We start from the raw sequence: 25,856 nt of genomic DNA, 5'->3' as shown, positions 1-25,856 counted from the left end.
CGCATTTTAACGCTTCCCATTGGGTGGGGGCCGGGGTTTGATCGTTTTCATGGGCCGCTTCGAACCCCGCGATTGCCTCTTTATTGTCAGAGACACACAGATAGTCCCGGAGTAGGTTGTCGTTAAGCCTCCACGAGGTGGCCCCCGGGCGACCAATGCGTCTCGCGAACCCTCCGTACACTGGAGCGTGATCCGACCAAATAAAGTCTCCCAGGGAGCACCTCGGGGAGCAATCCAGCAAGTCCTGCGAGACCAGTAGCATGTCTATGCGAGTGTATGTGTTGTGGACTGCCGAGTGAAACGTGTAGTCCCTGGTCCCCGGGTGAAGGATCCTCCATAGGTCCACTAGGTGTAGGTTGTTTAGTGTTTTTTTAAGCAAATGTAGTGCGGATCGGGGTACAGAGGTCCTACCTGATGAAGAGTCAATCTCTGGGTTCAAAACCAGGTTCCAGTTTCCGCCCAGGATAATTTTGGATCCCCTCGCGAACTCGGCTAGAGTCTTCAGCATCTTGACGGCGGTTGAAACTTGTTCCTGGTTAGGAAGATAGACGTTAGCCAGAGTAAATACTGTTTCATACACTTCTAATTTTAGGAAGACGAATCTGCCTTCTTGATCAATTGAGGTGTCTATTACGTTATGTCTAAACCCTCTGTGCAGTGCTATTGACACACCTCCTGCTTTCTTCGTGGGGTGTGGGCTGTGGAACCAGGAGGGATAAAATTTGGAGCTGCATGATGGAACACAGTCTGCCCTAAAATGTGTCTCTTGAAACATAGCTACCTGTATTCTTTTCTTGTGGAGGTGGTACAGTATCTGGCCCCTCTTCTGAGGGATGTTTAGGCCCTTGGTGTTGTATGTGCTGCATGTCAGGTCAGCCATGGTTATCTTCAAGAGGGGGGGTCCATTCCGTGAAATTCTGTCCGCTGTCTCCAGTGGGGGGGGACTTGGGAGGGGGGGGGGGGGGAAACACATAAGGTAAACCACATAAACACGAGAACAAATAACCGATGTCAAACTGAAAGTCTATCTTCACACGATAGTTAGCGAGGGCTAACTGTGCCATCGCCATAGGCTATATTAGCAAAAACTAGCAAATTTACGTGTTGTTGCTCCCAGCCCCTATAACTCTAAACATTTTGAAATGCCATTGAACCACGAAACCCCATGGACCCCAAGAAAGTCCCGGACTCGCTTTTCTCCCGTCAATTTCTCTTCTCTCCGGTGGATGAATAGCCCATATTCGAATTGAACTGTCAGGTTGGTTTAACCCCCTTGAGCGTCTGGGGTTCTCGGCTCCCTCGGGGTCTCTCTTTTCTTCGGCGTGATCTGTGTTCCACTGTCTGCCATTCGCTTCTTAGTGGTGGAGTCAGAAGGGGGGACGGCTTGGGCCAGTCCGGTAGGGACACCTGCGGTAGCTCAAAGGTACCAAGGAAGTTGGGTAGGTCGCCCAGTCCTCGGAATGTAGCTGATTTGCCTCCTTTGCTGGCATGGAGCTGAAACGGGAAACCATCTATACACAATTTCTTTTTCTCGAAGTAATGTAAGTAGCGGTTTCAGGGCTTTTCTTTGCTGGAGAGTACGATAAGATAAGTCGGCCAGGATCATTAGTGGAGCCCCCTTATAGGCCAAGTCGCTCACTTTTCTCGCTTGTTGGAGGATTTGTTCCTTCAGTTTGTAAAAGTGCACTCTACATATAATGTCTCTCAGTCTTTTTGGATCGGTGGATTTTGGGCCAAGGGCACGGTGGATTCTGTCAATCTCCACTTCTGAATCTGGTGGTCTTTGTAAGAGCTTATTAAAGAATTCTTGCACCCACTTCTCCAGCTGGGCGTTTTCAACCTCCTCCGGTAGGCCTCTAATTCTCAAGTTGTTCCTACGGTGACGGTTTTCCAAGTCGTCTATCATGTTGAATAGCTCAGAGATTTGCTGGGAGTGCTGCGAGAGCTCGTGCGCATGTTCATTTACGGTATTAGAGACTATCTCTTGTTCACCCTGGATCTCTTCTAGTCTCTGGCCCAGGTGGCGGATGTCTAGTTGTAAAGCCGCAATGTCCTTTTTATGCGAGCTTTCCATCTTTTGGAAGAGACCGTTTATTTAGTTTTTAGTGGGAAGTGCTCAAAGATGTTCCTTCCAGTCCCATTCCTCAGGGGGGTGGGCGGATCTCGGGGGGGGGGGGGAGAGGTTCGCTCCTCCACTCGCGGTTCTCTTCTGCATCATGTTGGCGGGTGACGCGGCGCTTATGGTGGGCCTTGCTGACACGGGTGCAGCCTCTGGCGCGCTGGGTCTGTCTGTGACATGTGCCTCAGTCGCGGACTCCCGTCTCCTGGGGCCACTTAATTCTCTCTTTTTCTGTGGGGGTCTCTGTAGCAGGGGCTATTGCATATGGGGGGGCTGCCTTCTCTTCCTCTGTTGTGCTGCTGAGCACCTGTTCTCCTAGCTTCTCCTGCCCTGGGCTCTTCTGCCTCTCCTTCCCCCAGGTTCTGGGGTGGGCTGTGGGTCTGCCTGTGCAGGGACTTGGGGCCAGGTGGTGTGGGGGTGGTACAACTCTTACCCCGTTCTGCCGTCGGCTCCTCTGGCTCATCTGCCTGCGCTGCCGCCCGTTCCTCCAGCCTACTCCTCTCCGCTGCTCCTCCTGAGCTGTCTCTTCCACTGTGTGTGGCAGGGAGCTCGCTCTCTGCCGCTCCTCCTGAGCGGTCTCCTCTGCTGTATGCGGCCGGGAGCTTGCTCTCCGCCGCTCCTCCTGAGCGGTCTCCTCTGTTGTGTGCGGCAGGGAGCTCGCTCTCCGCTGCTGCACTCTTCACTGAGCTAGCGCCCACCGGCGCTGCTTCTAGGAGTGTCTCCTTCTCCTCTGTTGGCGGCGCCATCTTGGCTGCGGCGCCACGCTCCCCGCTCTCTCCCATGCCGCGGAGGAAGTTCTCCAAGCCGCTCCTCAAGTGGGTCGGCGTCTTCTTGGAGTGGTCCTGCGTTCTCCTCTTCACCATCTGGCTGGTAAGGGGGGTCTTGGCGTCCTCTTGGGTCCGGTAAATTCTCTTGGGGCCGGGAGCGATGTGAGGAAGCGTCTCACTCGCTCATCTGCTAGCCACGCCTCCACACATTTTTGTCCTTTTAGGGGACTTGCATAGTACTTTTTTAATTCTTCAAATACTCTGCTATGCTGAGGCATAGCAGAGTATTAGACAGGTTATGATGCTCAGACAGAGTCTGAGCATGATAGCCTAATTTAGCTGGCAGACTCGGAGGCTATATTCAAGCCACAGAGACCCATCAGGACCCCCTGATCACATTGAGGTGGGTCTGATGGGGACAGAGGGAGCCCCCTCCCTCTGACAGCCCTTTACATGCTGCTGTCGCACAGACTGTGGTATGTAAAGGGTCTAACAACCGGAGATCGCTGGCAGACCCAGAGGCTATATTTAAGCCTCCGGGTGCCACAGAGACCCATCAGGATCCTCTGATCACAAAGTTAAAAAAAAGACGCGGGTAGTTGCCGGCAGATCGGTTATATCTTCTTTTTTTAAAGTCCTGCACTGGTTCTCTGTGGGACTGTGCAGGCAGTGTGTGTGCAGAACACAATGCCACAACTTATGGCATTGTGTTCTGCACAGTCCCATAGTGAAACATAGCCCGGAAATCTTCCGGGCTATAACACTATGGGCGGTGAAGCTAGTCCCGGAAAATGCCACTGAACGGGTTAAGAGCTCTTGGTAGCGAAATAAGACTAACACACGTATGTAGGTAAATGACTGGCACACCTTTTACTTTCAGGCTTATGGTTGTCTGCATTATTCTTATGCACCAGAAATTGCATATACAGCTTGCATATATACTGTTTAACACTTTAGACATGGATAAACAAACTTTGAGGGGGTAGGACCTGAGCTAAGGAAGAGCTATATAGAAAGAAACCCCACTAACAGTTTTGCCATTCCTGAAACACTGTGCTCAAGTGTTCTTTAGTACTCTTAAGCGTCTATGAAAATTCTTTACATGTCTGAAGATTTGAAGCTGCATTGCTGTCTGGTAGAAAGCAGGGCTGGCTTGAACGGTTATCAGGTTTTGGCAAACAACCAGTTTCTTGGTGTGCATCCGGGTGATTTATGGGCTGCTCCACACAGGATTGCTGTAAAGTTTACACAACGAGTCTCTAATTGCAGCAGAACAGAGGAGAAGAAACTGAGTCTTTACATGGCTGTTAGTTTCCTCCGGTTCCATCTTGGGTCCTCTCTTGCCCCTCCGAGTAAATGGCTCACCGTCTCACTCTATACTCTCTCCATACTGCCCTCCACTTCTGTCTTCTAACTATAATGAAAACAAAGTTCTGGTACCGTGTGAGCCAGTAGAGCAAAATGTGATTGTTCCCAGCAAGAGAAACCACGTGATCTTGTAGATATGATACGTAGATAAAGTATCATATCTACAAGATTACGTGGTTTCTCTTGCTGGGAACAATCACATTTTGTCTTCTGTTTCATCATAAAAAACTGCGAAATAGAAAATGAGCAAGAAGAAGCCCCCTCACTCAGAGGCCTGTCACTAACTGATTTACAACGGTGCCCAAAGCCTTAACTCTTTAGTTTCCTGACTTCCTCTTCTTATTAAATGAATTCCAGTCTAACTACACTTTGTTAAATGAACTGGTAGTTCGAACAGTTGCTTTTAACTTGCAGGTAAAGTACTTTTATCCTGTAGTGCCAGTCCAAGTCACTACAGATTCCCCCTTGCTAAAACAGCCATCCTCAATGTTTCTTCTATGAGTCTGAAGGTTGTTTTGGGTTGACAGTTTGATATTAAAGAACAAGTTTGTTCGTTTTTCCTGGGAAAATAGAATGAGCTAAGGCCGCAAATTGTTAAGGCCTCAAATCTATACTCTCTACGTCTCCTCAAAGGCTACATTATGCATTTACATTTCTAGCATAAAATACAGCACACATATAAAACAAACTGTCCGCTGTTCAACCTGGAAAGAAGGAAAAATTAGTCAGGTCAAGAATCACAACTGAAATTACTGAGTGTCTATAAATGCTGGTGATGAAGTAGTCTGAAAGAGATGATTAGTTAAAACAACAAGCAAAAAGGATAATCAACAATTAAATTGAAAAAGCTCTTCAAGTAATCTCTTGGGATGCAAGCTTTAGAACACTGTATGAGTAGTCTCTCAAGATAAAAGTCTCAATATTTATAAACTCAAGGAGAAAACAAATTGTAATCCAATGGAAGAAATGGAAAAACACGCCAAAAAGTATTTTAAAAATCAAGAACAATAACCAACTCTCCTAGGAAAAATAAAAACATAAACAGTTACTCGTGATAACGAGTTGGTAGCTGTCCTCTGGTGCTCCTGGTGGACCATCGGGTCGGCATCACTGGAGTTGCTGGAAGTATTTTCCGGGGTGCATTTGTAGGTCGAGTAGGGCTGTTGGGGATAAGTGTTCCCGAACAGAGTCTGGGGTATTTTGCACCCTTCCTGATTTAAGACTCAGAGAGTGTGCGCACACTCAGACACCAAACTGAGACACGTTCAGGTTTGTGATGCTTCTTGAGTTCTAGTTTATTCTAACCAAGCAGCCTCTTTTATAAAAAAAAACATAGCACATGCCCTTTATGGGGCGTAAGGATATGACAGTACAGTGTCGTATAAGCATATGATAGGGTTAACTGTATAGAATCTCCGTCCATCCGGGTCTCTGCATTCTGTCGTCACGTCTGCTGACGCGGTCTTGCCTGTAGAGCAGGATGGAGGTGCCATCTTCTCCATTCGATAGAGGGGGTCAGCGGCGGAGGGAGTTAGTATGCATCATATGATGCAAGTGTATTATGTGCGGTCAGACTAAAGACATTCAGAGGTTATATACGTGCAAGATAGAGAAAGTAACTAGTGTGATGAGTCAAGGCACTGCGGCGTAACGTCCTTGTACAGTGAAATAGATATTTTATCTTTGGTCCTACTCTCCACTACAGGAATGGGTTGTGGACTTGGCTGGTGAACAGGTACCATAAAACTGGGCATCAGAAACCAAGTACTCGGATCACTATGTTCAAAGACTGAAGAGACTGAATTGTTGGTATCCGAAATAAGGTTCAGTTCTCCTTTGGCAACATCGGGTTCACTGTCAGAGTCTTCTGAAGGTGGAGGTTGTAAAGAACACAGTTTAAGTCTGTTCCGATGTAAGATCTTCGATGGCCAATTCTTCTGTCCAATATATCATTTTTTTATCTGCGTAGGATTTGGACAATACCGTGTAAGGCTGTTGCTCCCAGTTAGTCTAATTTTCCACTCCATGGAAATTTCTTAAGCCAGACTTGATCATGAACGTTTAATAAGGTAGCTTTAGCATTTTGTCAAAGTCACTTTGCTGTTTCTGATGAACTTCTTTCATGCGGGCATTAACAATTTCCTGGGATTCTTGAAGTCTTCTTTGATGCTCTTGTACCCAATCAGTGGTTGGAAAAGGGTTAACTTCATCTGTGGGTTGTATTCCAAGGGCCAGATCTGCAGATAACTTGCCTGGCCAGCCAAACATTAAGTAATGGTTAAGTGTGGTTGCAAGTAAATATCAGTTTTGGTAGAATTGCTGGCCAGTCGGCTCTTTCATTGACAGGAATTGTTCTCAACAATCCAAGAATTGTTTCATTGGCTTTCTCACATTTCCTTGAGGATGGAAGGCAGTGGTTCTCATTTTCGTACAACCAAACAGTTGAAATAACTCGTGGAACAGTTGGGATTCAAAAGCAGCATCTCTGTCAGACAAAAAGAGAACTATGAGAAAAGCTCCTCGTGCTAACTTTCTTATTCAAACAATGATATGGGTGAATATTAACCCCTTAGTGACCAGCCCGTAGTGTTTTTACGTCCTGCCCGAATGGGCTTTATTCTCTGAGGACGTAAAAACATGTGTCCTGCAGAGAATAAAGCCACGTGAGCTCCGGATGTGACAGCACCGTGCTGTCGGTGCCCGCAGGTAGCCGACAGCATGGAGCTGTTATCCTGGGCTGCAGGCAGTCCCCCCCCCCCCCCCGGCAATGCGATCGGCGCTATCCAATCGATAGCGCCTATCGCATAAAACTTTTTAAAAAGTTTTAAAAAAGAGAAAGATTCAGCTACCCTCATGGATCGGATCCATGGGGGCAGCTGAGAATACTCACCCCTGTCCTCCGCACTGCTCCCCGCTGTCCTGGTCCTCCGGGCCCCGAAGCCGGTCTTCTGCGCATGCATGCCAGGCTACATCACGTCAGCCGCATGCGTAGAAGGCCCGGAGCCGCGGGAAATTTAAAATCTCCTGGCTCCCGGCTCCTGTAGGTAGCCGGGAGGCAGGAGATGTCAGCGGGGACCGCGGTCCCCGATACCGCGATCGCCGTTATCCATCGCGAAAAAGTGAACAAAAGTTTTAAAAAAAGTAAAGTTTCACCTCCCCTCATGGATTGGATCCATGAGGGGAGGTGAATATACTCACCTTGTTCCTCCCCGATATCCCAGTGTCCCGGGACCCGAAGTCCCCTTCTACGCATGCGCGCCCGACGTCAATCATTGGGCGCGTGCACAGAGGGGCTGAAGCCCCGGGAAATTCAAAATCCCTCTGCTCCTGGCTGCCATGTGTAGCCAGGAGCAGGGAGATTTCCTGGATAACAGTGATCATGTAAAGTTAAAAAAAAAGTGTAAAAAAGTTAAAAAAAGTTTAAAAAGCTTACGTTTCATCTCCCCTCACGGATCATATCCATGAGAAAGGATGAAAGTACGTACATAAGGACCCCGGATTTATCCGCGGACCTTACCCCAGCTTCTGCGCACCCGCCCGTCGCCAAAATGGCGGATGTATGCGCAAAAGCTGTGGATTGCCAGGAAAATTTAAAATCTCCCCGCTTCTGGCTACGAAACTTAGCCAAGAGCCCAGAGATTTCACCGGGTAGGAAGGGGGGGGGCGCGGTGAGTGGTTCCTGGTCACGTATTCACCGTTATCCAATGGATAATGGCGGTCACGTAAAAGTTTAAAAAAAATTTTGAAGTTTCATCTTCCCTCACCAATGCGATCGGTGAGAGGAGATGAAACTTTTTACCGGAGGCCTCCATATTTGAACCTCTACTCAATCCTCCTTCGTGAACCTTCCCAAATTCTGCATATGCGCAGGAGTCGGGGAGCCCAGGAAATGTAAAACCTCAGCCGTAACAGCTGTGGTAGAGAAGAACGATGTTTGCCCATTGAATTCAATGGAGCCGGCAATACAGCCGACTCCATTGAAAGCAATGGGCTTCCGGCGTGCGCGGGATGAATTGTCGGGAAGGGGTTAAATATATAAGCCCTTCCCTGCAATTCATCCAGAAAAGTGTTAAAATAAAAAATATATACATACTCACCTGCTCCCGGCAGCCGGAGTTCCGCACGGCCGGCCTGCAGTGGGTGTGAAGGGGGTGTGAGTCAGACCTGCCCCCTGATTGGCTCAGTATTTGGGTAATAATATAGGCAAAAGACTGGAATCCCTTTATGCACTGAATTATCCCCCAATAATACTTAAGATAACAAAAGAGTTGGACAGGTAGAGTAACCTTCTGCTCTCTTTTGTAGGCAGATGCTATCTTGTAAAATGATTAGTTTCCCAAGGCTCCTTTATCCATTGCAAAAAATTCCACTCCTAGTTCAAAAGTGTGATCTGGGAAGCTACACACGGCATTCTTGGCTTTTGTGTGGTCATGTAGGCGACCACACATTGCTTTAAAAAATGAATGCTCCCCAAGAGCGCAGGAGGACCTAATTTTCCTGAGATCCGACTATGTAATGTGGCTAGTCTCTTGAGACAATCCTTGGACTGGCTGCAGGGTTCCAATGACTACTCAAATACTGACCTTGAAGCGGGACTGGTTGATCCATGGAGTCTAAATTCCCTTCTACACCAGCTATACTAATCTCCCAATTGAATGTAAACAATCATGAAAAAAACACCACAGCCGCCTGGAAAATAACCCGTAAAATGTTTGGATTGCCATTTAGAATTTCCAAACTTGGATTTATGGAACCACCCAGAATTCAAGGAAGGGAGCAGAAACAAAATGTTTAAAAGTATGGTGAAATAAAGGGATTATGAAAGTCCATCATCTCTTCCACCCAGAGACCCCTAGATACAAAACTTTTAGAGAACTATGTGGGGAATATAATTTATCCACATCCCATTTTCTACCATTCATACAAATACGTAACTTTTTACGGGAAAGGCTAGTTGACGTGTCAAAAGAAACAATACTCAACCCAATTGATATTCTGATAAAGAACCGTTCCTATAATAACTCAACTTCAAACTTGTATACCAGACTTAGAGAGGGGTGGATGAAAGAAAGCAGCTCTGGGCTATTCAAAAAATGGGCATGAGATCTTCAGAATTCAGACCTACCTAAGGGTATAATAAGGAGTTGGAACTCTGTGAGGCAGGTGATATCAAATGAACAATGATGGGAAACATACTTTAGACTAATCCATGAGGTGATATACGGGTTTGACAAACCTCAGAACCCCATTGGACCAGCTAGGTTACAAGATTGCCCTAGATGTTCCTAACCAATCTCTGATTTCCTACATGGAATTTGGAAGTGCCATAAGATTAAAAAAAATACTGGATTAGGGTCCAAAATCTGAAACAGGACATGGGAGGAATAACTTTACAACTGACGCCACAAATTTTATACTCCATCAGCTACTGGATCAGACAAGAAAGGCCAAAATGACACACACCACTCTATTGATCAGTAAAAGGTGCCTTTTGAGTAGCTGGCTGCTAGACGAACCCCCGGAGATAAATGATATTCTTCAACAATTAAAACATCTGCTAAAAATGGAGAGTAGAGATAGAGATGCGTGGAGACCCGGCCTCCAAAATTCTTTTAGAAATGGAGGGAATTTGTGAAGTATTTTCTAGGTCCAAATGAAATCAAGGAGTATCAATTTGTCAACACGACATGGTACTATAGCCAGTATGATATGAACCAGTTGGGGAATTTAAAGATTTCATGACATAACGTGGTAGAGAGGTGAGTGCAGAAGAGACATACTGCGGGATAGTTCAGTTTAGTTTAATCACTAGTTACACGGTTTATTTCTGCTGTTATAGCTGTGCATTAAGAGTCGGGAAGTTTTGGGGAGGGGGATTAAGGGGAAAATACAAAAATGGAAGATATGTATGTTAATATGACATTGTGTTATAAGCAATAAACATCAAGCTGGACAATTAACGAAGAAAACCTAAGAAGAAAACGCTTATGTAACAGAATTGTATATTATGTGATCAGAACTTTGTGTAATAGTAAAAGAACACCCATGTAGGTTTTTCTTAAAATGCCAATAAAAAAGTTTAAAAAAAAAAAACAAGATGTCTCCAGAGAGGAGGAACTCTGCTTCATTGTCAGGTCTCTCCATATTTGTGTCTTCACAGTTGTCCTCATCATCCAGATCCTGTCATCTGTCTCATCAGTCTATGTGCGGAGAGGATCAGACATCACTGACTGCAGCATGAATTGTCCTCATACAAGAGATGTCCTGCAGCTGAACAGAGAATGTGGGGATAAAGAGACTAATCTACTGGAGTTGTGGTGTAATGATATGTGGTCCTATAATTACTTTGGCCCCAGACTTCACCTAAACACAAGCAGCGGGTGCTGGAGGCTGACAGATGCCAGGAAGGACGACTCCTGCCTGTATGTTCTCTGGCGTCACAACCGTTCGGGAGGCTTCTGGAACTCTACAGCCATCACTGTACTAGGTAAGAGCTGGTGGATCACAGGAGACATTTCTCTATTGTCCTCTATGGGAAACTGGATTTCTGTCCTTCTGTAATAGAGGCCGATAACACAGGATCAGTAGTCACTGGTGACTGTATGTGGGGAGGGGGCTGCAGATCACATGACTGATGGCCAGTATAGGGGGAATATACTGGGGTCTGATAATGACAATAGAGCTAGCACTCTATACAGCATCTAGATTCATGTCCATGCTGATGTCACATTACTGATGGTCACCGACCTTCTCCTGATACTTCCAGATCCCGTTCTCATCTCCAACATAACCAGTAACTCCAGCCGGCTCGGTCAGGACATTGCTGTGAGCGTACAGTTCTCTGGAGAGGAGGCGGCTGTGACCTGGGAAGTGGACCGGGGGTCTCTACCCCACAGATACCGGCTGATAGATGACAATAGGACGCTGATTATCCCGAGTGCCCAGAGAGAAGATGCCGGTAGGAGACTCCGTGTCCGGATCACAAACCCAGTCAGCGAGGAAACCCGGGAACACCTCCTGGAGATTACAGGTAAGAGGGTATTACTGGGTATTATACTGACCTCACACCTTCTATACCCCATGTACTGGAGATTACAGGTAAGAGGGTATTACTGGGTATTATACTGACCTCACACCTTCTATACCCCATGTACTGGAGATTACAGGTAAGAGGGTATTACTGGGTATTATACTGACCTCACACCTTCTATACCCCATGTAGTGGAGATTACAGGTAAGAGGGTATTACTGGGTATTATACTGACCTCACACCTTCTATACTCCATGTAGTGGAGATTACAGGTAAGGGAGTATTACTGGGTATTATACTGTTATCACACCTTCCATACCCCATGTACTGGAGATTACAGGTAAGAGGGTATTACTGGGTATTATACTGACCTTACACCTTCTATACCCCATGTACTGGAGATTACAGGTAAGAGGGTATTACTGGGGTATTATACTGACCTCACACCCTCTATACCCCATGTACTGGAGATTACCGGTAAGAGGGTATTACTGGGTATTATACGGACCTCACACCTTCCATACCCCATGTAATGGAGATTACAGGTAACGGTATTACTGGGATTTCACAGTCCTCACATATTGCACACAGACTTTAGATTCTTTATAACGTCACAAGACGGTCGGGCTGATATGTTGTGTAATATAACATGGATATTAGGTGCCGCTCACCTGTTGTGTAATGGAGCAGATTTACAAAGTGTAATTTTGTAGAGTTTTTTTGTTATCACAGAGGGCAGCCAATACATAGAACTAGCACAGTAATGTATATATTGGATCAGGTCACTGAAAACTCACTAAATAAAATGTCACAAGCAAATTTTTGGCATCTGATCTGGGAATGCCCCCCTGTCAACGAATTTTGGTCTGAAATTGCCATGTTTATAAACTCACTGTTACCACCCTCATTCAATATTAATTTAGACCCCAAGATAATTTTATTCGGCCTGCTGGAGGAAGAGGTGTGGCCAAATTACACTCACATTTTTCTTAAAAGGGTACTATTTCTGGTACGCAAAGTGGTAGCTACATAATAGATGGCTGCGGAGCCGCCTTCTATTCCACATTGGTACGATCGGTAAACACGGTAATTTCCTACGAGAAAATCATCTATCAAAATGGAGGGTGCCCGAGTAAATTTCAAGAGGTATGGGGTTGTTCTTGGCTGGATGCCCACTCCTCCTTGTCTGCAGACTAAACTCTGAGCTCTAGACCTTTTCCCTCCTCCTCCCCCTTCTCCTTTCTCCCCCTCCCCTCGCACTTCCTCCCTCCCTCCCAATATGATAATCATTCGGTGCCTTTTAATATATACTCCAAATAATCAGCATAGACAATTTATGGTTGTTAAAAGTTTATTGTTGTAAATATTAACAAATTGTCTAGAAATAACTCTATCACTTGTTTCACTAGCTAAAGTACAGTAAGCTACCTATATATCACTAGATTCACTTCTAACAAAAAATGTTCTATTCTGTACTATGCAAATATTTTATTTTAATAAGTAAAACGAAGTTAAAAAAATAAAATGTGACAAGTACAATGTATGACTGATCTGACGGGTGTCGCCTCGCAGTTTTATAGTGTAGAAAATATGGCGCCAATTTTTCTATCAATGTGCAAGCTTCCTCTGTAATTCAGAGCTGTACAGCAGGTCCATGCAGTCTTCCTTCTGTCTTGTGAGGGGGGTTAAGGGGGTCATTTTTAGACAGTTGGAGGACATTTGGAGCATTTTTTTTCCTTTTCTAATTTTTTGTGCAGACGGTTTTGAATTGTTATTGAGAATCCTGTGGAGAAAAATGTCAGAAAAATAGTTATAGCCCCAAAACCCCCTCATAACACAACACTTTATTTCTAGACTTGCTCCTGTTTATCTGTATTCTTCTCCTAAACGTACACCGGAGGCAACATTTTTCAGTTTTGTGTATATTACAAAAAAACAAAAAACACGAGAATGCTGCGATTATAACAGAGACCCCGTGTGTTACTCCTCAGATCCCGGACCCCCGTCTCCTGTAATTACTGATGTTTGGGTATCACCATTGTTGGTTGTAATTTCTATTTTCAGAAAACATCTTAAAACTGTTGATAAATTCCACCCAAAGTGTCCTAAAATGTCTCATCATGTAAATATGTGGGCCGGACACAGACGGTGATTGTAACTGATCTCCTGTGTATTTATCTCCTCAGATGCTCCGTCCGCTCGGCTCCGAGCTCCTGCCGCCGCTGCTGTTGCTGGGGTATTTGTATCCTTGGTGATTTCCATCATTCTGTTAGTAAAGGTGAGAATCTCTCTGTCTCTGTAAAGTCAGCAGGTACCACGGCACTCGAAGTGTACCACATTCAGTGGGAGGCAAGCCAGATGCAGAGCCACTTAATGGCAACCTTCACCCAAGGTCTCCACAAATATCCAAGCCCAAGTAGTTGTAGAAAGTGGCAGCATAGATGGTGGTCTTTTTGTTAAAAAAAACAAAACCTCTATTCCATTAAAACGAAACAACGTTTAATGGAATAAATAAACGTTTCTTTTTTTTAACTAAAAGACCACCATCTATGCTGCCACTTTCTACAACTACTTGGGCTCTCTTTGTATCTGTGTCACTGTGGGGGTCTCCATGGTGTACAGCCACACGGGACCGCCATCATTCAGCACTGCTGTCCTTGATGGTCACTACACATCACCCATCACCCTACAGAGATGTCAAGTACCCCCATGAGACGCTCCAGCGTTACAGAATACACACACTCTGAAGTATGGCACGGAGTCTGTTCCTGCCGTGTCTCCGGACAAAGTAGGCACAGCAAGCTTGACTCTCTTCAGCTTGATTGTGCACATTCCCATTCATTTTATGACCGGTGCGTGCGCACAGCCTTCTGAGAAGAGTCAGGGTTGCTGTGCACATGCTGACTTTGGCGAGGGATGCCGCGGGAAGAGAATAACAGCATGAAGGTTTTGCATATCCAAGTGATTCTGACATTGTTTTTTCGCCACATATTGTACTTCATTCGTACTTCATTCATATTGTACTCCGGGATTGTACCATTGGATTGGCGCATTGCCAACGTGGTTCCAATTTACAAAAAGGGGACCAAAAGTGAGCCTGGTAACTGCAGGCTAGTAAGTCTCACTTCAGTAACGGGAAAAAGAGGGGTTTCTGAGAGATGCCATCGATGAGTACCTCAAGGAGAACAAGGGAATAACTCCTCACCAGCATGGATTCATGAAGGGTCGCTCATGTCAGACAAATCTTATCAGTTTCTACAATGAAGTAAGCTCTAGGCTGGACCTGGGAGAGTCTATTGATCTCGTATATCTGGACTTCTTTAAAGCTTTTGACACCGTGCCACATAATAGGCTAATATACAAAATGAGACCGCTCGGATTGGGTGAAAACGTATGTATTTGGGTAAAGAATTGGCTCAATGATAGAAAGCAGAGGGTGGTAATTAATGGTTCGTACTCTGATTGGGCCACAGTCGCTAGTGGGGTGCCATAGGGTTCAGTATTGGGCCCCATTCTGTTCAATATATTTATCAACGACCTGATAGAGGGACTGCACAGTAAAATATCAATATTTGCAGATTACACAAAATTATACAATATAATCAATGCAACGGAGGAAAATGTACGGCTACAAACGGACCTGGATAAGCTCAGGGCTTGGGCAGAAAAATGGCAAATGAAGTTCAATGTTGAAAAATGTAAGGTTATGCACATGGGCAGGAGAAATGGATGTCACCAATATACACTAAATGGGGTACAGCTAGGGAAATGTGATATGGAAAAAGACCTGGGGGTACTAGTGGATTGTAGATTAAACTGGAGTAACCAATGCCAGTCAGCTGTTGCAAAGGCTAATAAGGTCTTGGGGTGCATTAAAAGAGGTATAGGGGCGAAGGACAAGAACATTATCCTTCCATTATATAAGGCACTAGTCAGGCCCCACATGGAATACTGCGTACAGTTCTGGTCACCGGTGCTCAGGAAAGATGTTATAGTACTGGAGGGGGTTCAAAAAGGAGCAACTAAACTAATACATGGAATGACGGGACTGGAATACCCAGAGAGGCTATCCAAACTGGGATTATTTACTCTAGAAAAAAGACGGCTAAGGGGTGATCAAATAACTATGTATAAATACATGAGGGGACAATACAAGGATCTCTCCCATGATCTGTTTATACCCCGGACTGCGACGGTAGCAAGAGGGCATCCGCTACGTCTAGAGGAAAGCAGGTTTCATCACCAACATAGAAAGGGGTTCTTTACTGTAAGAGCAGTGAGACCGTGGAACTCTCTGCCTGAGAATGTGGTGATGGCAAAATCTATAGAGGACTTTAAAAGGGGACTTGATGTCTTTCTGGAGCGGAAGGATATTACAGGATATAAATCTTAGGTTAATTGTTAATCCGGGTATAGAAGCAGGTAGAAACTACCTATTAGAGGTTGATCCAGGGAATAGTCTGATTGCCATTAGGGAGTAAGGGCTAATTGGCTTCTGCTCTTGGGGTTTTTTGCCTTCCTCTGGATCAACAACACAGGAGGATAAACAGGCTGGACTAGATGGACATTGTCTTCATTCGGCCTTACGAACTATGTTACTATATGTTACTATGTTCATTTAGGTGGTAAAATAGACCGATAGAATTTATTTATTAAAAGTCCCAAAATTGGGAAAATTTTGGAAAAAATGTAACTTTTTCTCATTTTCAACAGTAATATCTCAAATATGTGCAAACATACTGAACACATTTTTGTTAAGATTTATATTTCCATGTGTTTACTTTTTTTTTATAAACTCTTTTTTTATTGAAATTTTTCATATGTTTAAACAGCATAGTATAATATATAACATAACATTTTCCAGTCGAAAAGTCCTTGGTGTATCTCAAAGGTTTCTGTTTGTGTTCATTCGGCTGGTATCAACATATTGTATAAGGTATAATAATTGAATAAGAAAAGAAAGTAGAATAATAGTGAAAAAGAAAGGGGAGGGGAAAAAAAAATATAGAAATAGAGAAGATAATATATATGTACGTTTCCACATACTTGTATATACATATACATATACAAATAGATCATCAGTAACAAAGATCGTGGTGGTTATCATTTCCTTCCATATGTGAACTTTGTGTTAATATCTTATGCTTTTTCCTGATCTTTCTATTATTCTTAGGATTAAATTTGATTTGGGACTGAAACCTACGTCGGGCTTAGGTCTAACTTTATAGCTATCCTTCGTTTCTGTCTACTTCCTCTCCCATCTGCTGTGGCGTTATTTGTTTATGTTAATCTAATTTAAGTCTCCCCAGATGGTTGGTGTCTGTCTGGATATAGTACCAAGATGTATTTCTAAACGGCTTTACACATGTAGTGATCTCTTCAGGGTCTAGAAATTTTTCTATAAAGATTTGCCATTTTGCGAAAAACTTTGGTGCCTGGTCTTCTGCGCTTCTTTCTATTTCCAGTCTCTCCATTTTTAGTAGGTATTTTAGTTGTTTTATTATATCTAGGGTTGTCGGTGGAGTTGCTTGCAGCCAGTTTGACAAGAGACATCTTTTGCTTATTATAAGGATAGTATGAATGATCTTGGTGTGAATGCCGAGGCTGGTTAGGACATGGAATACGTAGGCCTGTGGAGTCAAGGGGATAAGTATCTCCCCTATCTCCTGTATCAACCCTTGTACTTGCTCCCAATACATTTTAATTTTGGAGCAGTTCCAGAGTCCGTGTAGTAGATCAGAATTTGGTTGGGAGCATTTGGGGCATGCCTGTAATCTGTCTGGATTTCTCTGGTGTGGGGGGATGTTAAAGCCGTATATTGCGCCATGTATTATTTTGAAGAAAGTTTCGCGCCATCTTTCGTTTGTTATGGCCTTTCTCACTGCGTCCCAGCTTTGGATGATTTTTTGGGTTATCTCGGGGTCTTGTAATTTCCGTGCCCATCTTTTAAACATTTGGTTATTGTCTGATAAAGCCCATCCTTCCCTGAATCGGTGGTATAGGTCAGATATGGAATGTCTTGGGGGAGGGTTCCCTATAAGTATATAACTATATAAGTAGATCCATTGGGTTATTTATTGCTTCTTTTGAGATCTCAATTAGCCTTGTCCGCAGGAATCCCCGCATTTGCGCATATCGTAGGAAGTGTGATGGAGATAAGTCATATGTTTCCTGCATCTCCTTGAATGTTTTATACCTAGGCTCTTTATGGTGGAGAAGGTGTTGAACTCTTCCAATACCCTTACTACGCCATTCTTTAAACATTTTGTTTGTCCTTTCTTCTCTAAATTCAGGGTGCCCCCATAACTCCATATGCTTTGAGAGCTTGAATGATAGTTTATATGCTTTGCGTGCAGTTTTCCAAGCTGCGATAGTGTCTCTTGCCATGTTTGAGTGTTTAACCTCAGGTGGGAGCTTAGCAAAGCCTGTGTGTAATAGGGTGTTTAAATTCCATGGGTGTAGTAATTCCCTCTCAAGTGTGTAGTTTGAAAAGTGATCCGATCCCTGGAGCCAGTCTAACGAATGTCTAATCAAACTGGCCACATTATATGTGCGTATGTCTGGTAGGTTCAACCCCCCCCCCCCCCCCTATTTTTAGACATCATTAATTTTTTCATGGCAATACGAGGTCGTTTGCGTGACCAGATAAACGTTGAGAATGCTGCATATAGTTTTCCTATATCTTGTCTTTTTAAAAAGAGTGGGATAGTCTGTAGTTGGTATAGTAGCTTTGGAATGCTGATCATTTTTATTAGATGACATCTCCCCATAAATGTTAGCGGGAGGTTATTCCATCTTTGAAGTTCGTTTATGATTTTTTGTATTATTGGGGGGTAGTTTAGCTTGTATACGCTCTCGGGTACCCTTCCTATATTTTATGTCCAGGTATTTAATAGAGTTCCCCGCCATGGTGACAGGAGTTTTTTTAGTGTCGATGTTGTGTAGATTACTTCGAGGAGAAATGTCAAGTAACTCACACTTTGTGGTGTTGACCTTAAATCCTGATTGCTTCCCGAATGATTCTAGGAGGGCAAATACCTGTGGCAGATCTGTATGCGGAGATGCTAGGGCTAACAGAATGTCGTCTGCGAAGAGCATAGATTTGATAGTCTTGTTTCGGATTTTAATTCCCTCTATGTCTTTATTTCCCTCCAATATGTGTATCAGTGGTTCTATCGCAAGGTTAAAAAGGAGCAGTGGACACCCTTGTCTGGTGCCTTTTTTGTAATGGGAACCTTGGGGACAGGAAGCCTGGAGTATAAATTTGAGCCAGCGGGGAGGCGTATAGATTCCATATATAAGTGTGAAAAGGGCCTTTAAAGCCCATTTTGTCCATCACTGTCTCCAACCACCTCCACGAGACATTGTCGAATGCTTTTTCGGCATCTATTGTCAAGAGTGCATCTGCTGGGTTCATTTTTATATCATCCAGGATTGTTAATATTTTCCTTATATTAGTTATCGCGGATCTGTTCTTTACAAAGCCGCTCTGAAGTGGGGAAATCAGAAGGGGCAACAGGGTGGCCAGACGGTCTGCCATGATTTTTGCCATCAGTTTTAGGTCTGTATTAATTAAGGAAATTGGATGGTACGCTGTTGCGTCCGTAGGGTCTTTACCCGGTTTGGGGAGAAGTTTAATGTGGGCCGTATTCATATCTGATGGGATAGGAGTCCCCTGCATGTAGCCGTTGAATAGCTTTTCTATTAATGGTGTCGTCTGGTCTTTTAGTATTTTAAAGAACTCTCCTGTGTATCCGTCTGGGCCTGGAGGCTTGTTATTTTTTAAATTTGATATGGCTTCCTGCACTTCTGTTTGTGTGATAGGGGCCCCTAAGAAAGAGCATTGTTCTTCATTCAGCGCGGTCAACGGGATGTCAGGGGGGAGGGTTAATGGAACGTCTGGATGCATTGGGGTTTTTGCGTAGAGTTGTGAATAAAATTTATAAAAAAACTCATTTATTTTTGCCGGATGGGATTGTACTTTACCAGATTGGTCTTTCAGATCCTAAATATTTGAAACCGCGAAAGGTCCGTTTGCTAGTTTAGCCATTAATTTGCCTGCTTTATTCCCGAATTTGAATAATCGTGCTTCGTTATAGGAGTATGACAGTTGTTCTTGTTCATGTAGCCATGTTTCATATGATTCTTTAGATTCTGTGCATTTCTGTTTGTTTTCCAAGTTTGGTTTGGATTGAAAAGTTGTGTATGCCACTCATAGGAGGGAGCTATAATGTCTGATCTTGTCTTTAATTTTCCTTTTCAGTGATATTGTATAAGCGATCAGTTTACCTCTAATGACCGCCTTCGCTGTGTCCCATAAAAGTTGGGGATTATCTGAGTGTGTCTCATTATCTGATATGAATTCTAGCCACCATCCCCGCAACAGCCCCTGAAATGTCTCGTCTTCAGCCAGGAATGTAGGGAATTTCCATAAGTAGTCAGTGCCCCTGGGGATTTTATCTTGTAGTGTCAACAGCACCGGGCATGGTCTGAGATCACAAGCTCTGCTATGTCTGTGTTAGTAACTCTGGGTAGTAAGCTAGGGGCCATTAGTATATAATCAATCCTGGACCAGGAGTCGTGTGCATGGGAGTAGTGTGTGAATTCCCGGCCTTCTGGGTTGATCTCCCTCCACACATCTCTTAATTGTTGTGTATTGGTGAAATTATAGAACATGGCGTCTTGGTGTTTTTGGGAGTTTCCGCTGGTCGCGTGGCTGCGTCGGTCTTCGGCTGCATTAAGCACCGAGTTAAAATCACCTCCCAATATTTTAAGTTCCACCGGGTCCATCGTAAGTCTGTCTGTCAGTTCTCTAAAGAATTCTTTATTATTGCCATTGGGGCCGTATACATTATAGATACTCGGATTCTCTAAATTATTTTTCAGGTGGACGTGTAAGATCCTTCCATTTGAATCGTGCCACTGATCTTCTACCGTTAGGCCTGCCCCCCTCCTAATTAGTAATAGTACTCCCGCCTTTGAATGCACCGCGGGTGATCCATAGATCTCCCCTACCCATAATTTTCGCATGCGAAAATATTCTTTTTCGGTTAAGTGTGTCTCCTGGAGTAGTGCAATATCAACTTTTAGGCGCTTTAAGTGTCGCAAGACTAGCGACCGTTTTTGTGTGGATCTAAGTCCCTTCACGTTCCAGGAAATGATTTGCATATTATCTATTTAAATTTATATTATACTTGTACTGTAGTTCACCTATATATTTATCAATTTCAAATCAAACTTTTAACACCAAATGAGAGCTCTATATGTATATATAGAAACAGAGGAGAAAAAAAAAAAGAGAAGACCAAACAAAAAACAAAACCAGAGTTATCAGCTAATAAAGTATCACTCCGCTGCTAACACGGCGTAGTGATATAAAAGAAATGAAAATGCGGTCTCTTTTGGGGGGAGATGTATTGCCTGTACCCAAAAAGAGAATGCATAAGCGACTTCCCTCAATTCCACTTTGTGAGTCGCGTTAACAAACTATCTAGGGATTCCGCTCCGGACTCTTACTCTTAGTACCTTTTATGTGCCCCCTATAGTATCTCTAATCTTTTCAAACAGCATTTCTATCCTTACTTTCTACATTTTTACATTCAGTATCTATATGATTCTCATAAATCGAGAGTTCTCTTCTAGTGTCTCTCCTCAGTCCCCCCACAACACAGTCCTTTCCCTCGTTATATCACACTCACGGTTCGCCTCCCAATTGTTTAGGCCGTTGGTGTTGATGGGGCTGTAGGCTTTTGGCGTTGTTATTTTGGTGCTGCCGGAGGGACTCGATCCGCCTTCTGTTTGTTGTTACTTGTCGTGTTCTCTTGAGAAGGTTCGTCTTTGTCTGGCCGGGGAGGATTGAGGTGATGTTAAACGGAGCTCGCTCTCCGCCTTTTCTGGGTCGTAAAATGTTAGTGTGGTTCCGTCCTTCTTGTACACTTTCAAGACCGCTGGGTACATGAGTGCGAATTTAACTTGTTTTCTAAAGAGTGCCGAGCAAATTGGGGAGAGAGCCTTTCGTTTGCGTTGGACTTCTGCAGAGAAATCGGCAAAGATTAGGATTCTGTGTCCTTCGATCTCCAGCGCATTCTGTCGGCCCTTAAAGTTTCGCAGAATTAGGGCTCTATCTGTATAATCCAGATATTTTACTATAACTGGCCTAGGTCGCATGTTTATCGCTGAAGGTGGGTTAGCTATTGAGGCTCTGTTATCTGGGCCTAGGCGGTGTGCGCGTTCCGTTTTGCAGTTGGAAGGGATGCCCAGGGCGTTTGGAATTGTGGTCTCGCAGAGGTGACGTAGGTCTTTTTGTAGATATGACTCTGGTACCCCTATAATACGGAGATTGTTTCGTCTGGATCTGTTCTCCAGATCTTCCATGCGTTCCCAGAGTTTTTTGTTTTCTCTCGTGAGGTTCTCTATATGTTGGGATGTTGCATTACATTCTGATGATACCTCTTCAATTTCTTGTTCTAGGGCATCTAGGCGGTTGCCGTGCTGCGTTACCACCTCTTGAAGTTGACGTAGAGAGCTTGCGACTGTATTCGCTAATGTTTCCTGGATATCAGGGGATATTATCTTTGCCACCTCAATTGCCAGCTTTTTATAATCCATCGTTCCTTCATCTCCCAAGGAGTTTTCACTCTCTAATGTTGTAGGGGATGTAGGTGGTATAGTGGGCGACTTGGTTGTCTTATTCATGGTTCCAGTCCTTGAATTTTGCTTTGGGGCTGTTTTTGCGTTTAATTCGGGTTGTCTTGTTTTAGAGCGGCTCATTTTCTGGATAAATTCCTCCATACAGTATAGTAATAGAAGGCTGTATTTCGCACTAGGACGGGATTTATTCTGCGGTTTCTGTGAAAGGACACCAGTGTGGTCTCTTATTATGGTGCTGCTTCTACATCAGGTTGGTTGTAGATTTTAGGATAAGTCTATATATCTTAGCAGGGTCTCGGTGTGGGGTTTTATGTAATTGGAAGTCACTGGATCTCCCAGTCGGCTGTCTCAGGGGAGTTCAAGGTAGTCTTGCTGCTGGGCTCTTTTTTTTCTTTATTTTATTTTTATATTTTATGTATATATATACACATATATTCCAGCATGTCTATTAGGTGGTTTTCCTGGGCTGGGGGTTGCAGTTCCTATATTTCACCACTGGGTGGCTACAGCCTTATGGTGTTGTATGATGAGCTCTCTCCTCACTGAGTGCAGGGTTCCCGAGCTGCAGCTGTCCCGATGTGGTGCCTGCCCTGCGGTGTATAGCAGAGTCTTCTCCCTTGCACTACAGCTTTTCAGTGTAGTGCTTCATGCAAAGCCCAGCTTGAGCCCGCAAGTCACCTACCCCACGGCAGCAGCTCCTGTTAGAGGGGATCCTGGTGTAGCTTGCTGTCGTCTCCTTCGGTCCCTGCAGCCGGCCGGGTGAGTTTTGTGGGGCACTTGCAGTGGTTAGCGCCGCTCGTACAGCCTTCCCTCGGGTCTCCCCGCTCCTCCGATATACTCGGGTTTGATTGACAGCGGGGAGAGCGTGTGTGAAGTCCGTCCGGCGGCTGTATTTGCTTGTTTTCGGAGCGGTGAGTGCGAAGCTGGATCTCTCTGCTCCCTCACTCCATGGCGCCGGAACCGGAAGTCCTCCATCTGTTTACTTTATTCTGGGCGCACATTTTTTAACCATTTAGGATACATACAAATCTAACATTACTGATCAACATTTTGAGGAACACTTTGTTTTCCTGCACCAAGCCAAGATTGCAAAGGCTCACAGGTGTCAGAATGATAGATACCCCCACAAAGGACCCCATTTTAAAAACTACACTCCTTATTATATTTACTGAGGGGGGGTCAGGAGTATTTTGACCCCACAGTTTTTTTTTTCAGGAATTAATGCAATTTAGAGGAGAAAAAATAAAATTTGATATTTTCATTCCAAAGACATATTTTGTTTTCTATAGTGCACCTGAAAATGAGAACTTACACCCCAAAATGGATACCCCTGCTTGTCCTGTGTTCAGAAACATTTCATTTGTGGCCCTAATCTTCTATCTGTTTGCACAACGGGGCCCAAACCGAAAAGAGTAGACCGTGGCTTTCAGAACATAGATTTTGCTTGAAGGTGATTTAGGCCCCATGGCACACCTGTAGAGCCCTCGAGTGGCCAAAAGGACAGAGAACCCCACAAATGACCCCATTTTGAAAACTAGACACCTTAACTCATTCCTCTAGGGGTGTACTGCTTATTTTGACCTAACAATTTTTGAATGAATCTAGCAAAGCAGAAGAAAAAAATTCCGATTTTCATTTTTTTGTCATTCATGTCATTTTAAAAGCCTTTTTTTTGTACAGTACAAATAAGAATGAAGACTTTCACCCCAAAATGGATACACAAGTTTGTCTTGTGTTCAGAGACATACCCATTGTGGCCCTAATGTTATATCTGTATGCACGAGGCCCAAACCAAAAGGAGCAGCCGGTGGCTTTCAGAACAGACGTTTTTCTTGAAGGTGATTTAGGCCCTATTGCCCACTTGTAGAGCCTTTGTGTCGTGACCTGGAGGGTCCACTCAGGACATGAGGCCCACGCAGAGGTGCTGGAAGGGTAAGGCTGTTACTTGTCACGGTGACACTTACCATCTCCTTCCCAGAGGGCTACATGCGACCTTGGCCTGAGTACCACTAGGCCTCTTTTTCTGGATTACAAATTGTCACTCGTGACGCCACCGTTCCTCTCCCACCAGTAAAACATGTCGGCGGTAAAAAGTAGAGTCCACACACTGAGTAATAATTAAGTACCTCAGTTCCTGGGAACGGTCAGGGCCTGGTAAACTTTACTGCAGTTAACTGAAACACGATACACAAGTATCATGATACACCGATGTAGGTCACACATAAACAAGAAGAACTGGTAGGAACTCAGGATTGCGCTGGCCCTACAATCCTAAGGCCTCCCTCACCTTTTCAGCTACCTTTTTAGCTGCCTTTTCAGCTGTGTTTTCAGCACAGCTGAAAACGCTGCCCATTCATGTCAATGGGAGACTCAGCTGAAAGTGCCCAAAGATAGAACATGCAGCGCTTTTCAAAGCAGCGTTTTCAGCCCTGTGTGAGCAGCCCTATTGAAATGAATGGGAGCCTTGTACAGTGTTTAGAACAGGGCTGAAAACGCTGCTGAAAGCGCCCTGTGTGAGGGAGGCCTAAGACTTGTATGGAACCACTCCTGAAAGGGGATGCTCAGGATCACACTGGACCGACAGTCCTAGTTATCTGTCTGGGACCGCACCTGGAAAAAGGAAGGGGTTGACTGTCCACAGATGAAAACTCTCAGTACAATACCTCTGCACGATGATGGGACTTTCACTCTCTTTTCTCTCTCTACTCTTTAGTGGTCCCTGGCATACTCGACCTCAGGGAACCGCTCTTCCTCCTCCAATCTTCACTACATGGGAGTCAATGGTACCCCCATGCGTCTGGCACTCACTGAAGTTAATTTCTTTCTCCAACTGACAGAACTCCACTCTCTTCTCTTGACAAAGACCTTTTTCCCGCTCTTATATACTCACATTTATAACCTCACTCATACCACACGGCAGGACATGAATAGATACATTTACACCTATGTATTACATAAATTTACAGGCCTATTCCGGCTTCATGCAAACATTAACTCTTCACACACTGCAGCTGTGCAATACACATGACAAATGACTAGACCGTTTCTACACTGTGCATCCACACAAGACACTAGTGACCACCACAGCTCACCTGCTCCCGACACAGTCTCTGCTCGTCTATGTGACGGCTGCCACGCCGGCACATGCGCAGAGCGGAGACGGCGCGTCAGAAGTGACGTTTCTGTGCCGGCCTCTGCGAGGTTCACACAAAAAAAGGACATGCTGCAATTTGTTTACCACGTGTGTTTTAGCTGCTGTCTGTATAGGATTGTATTATCTAATGCAATCTAATGGCAGCATGCACGGGCGGAAATTCTGTGGGAAATCCCGCCTCGGAATTTCCACCTGTGTGCAGGAGGCCTTATGGAGGGGGACAGAAATGGATATTCTGGGCCACTACACTTGGGCGGACAAAACGACAGAGAACCTCTGCAAATTATCTCATTTGGAAAATTAGACACCTTAACAAATCCATCTAGGGGTGTACTGCATATATGAATGAATCTAAGCAAAGCAGAAGGAAAAAAATCATGATTTTAATTTTTTTGGCAATTGTGTCATTTTAAAAACAGGGGTTTTTTTTTGTACAGCAATAGAATGAAGACTTTCACCCCAAAATGGATACTCCTGTTTGTCCCGTGTTCAGAAATATACCCATTGTGGCCCTAATTTTCTGTCTGGCTGTACAACGACGCCAAACCGAAAGGAGCATTGAAGTTCAACTGTTTTTAACTTTTATGTGATCACCATTATCCGTTGGATAATGATGATCATGTGACCTGAGACCGCTCTACGCGGCCTTCAGTCACTGCTCCAGTCTTTTGGCTAGCTATAGTAGCTAGGAGCAAGAAGATTTTAAATTTCCTGGATTCTCCCCAGCTTCTGCGCTTGCATCCGCCATTTTGCCGTGTGCATGCGTCG

General features: G+C 44.5%; 1 long non-coding RNA gene across 1 annotated transcript in view; it reads left to right on the top strand.

The window, feature by feature from the left end:
* LOC136625240 (uncharacterized) overlaps positions 1 to 13,556 on the top strand; it is a 262,243-nt gene extending 248,687 nt beyond the window's left edge. Inside the window, exon 3 of the long non-coding RNA XR_010792521.1 lies at positions 13,471 to 13,556. This is a non-coding gene — a long non-coding RNA (uncharacterized lncRNA). The remainder of the gene's footprint in view (positions 1 to 13,470) is intronic.
* The last annotated feature ends 12,300 nt before the right edge of the window (positions 13,557 to 25,856 follow it).

This window comes from Eleutherodactylus coqui, chromosome 4 (assembly GCF_035609145.1).
Source record: "Eleutherodactylus coqui strain aEleCoq1 chromosome 4, aEleCoq1.hap1, whole genome shotgun sequence".
Classification (NCBI taxonomy): domain Eukaryota; kingdom Metazoa; phylum Chordata; class Amphibia; order Anura; family Eleutherodactylidae; genus Eleutherodactylus; species Eleutherodactylus coqui.
Note: the sequence above shows the minus strand (reverse complement) of the source record. Positions and strands in the feature narration are given on the sequence as shown.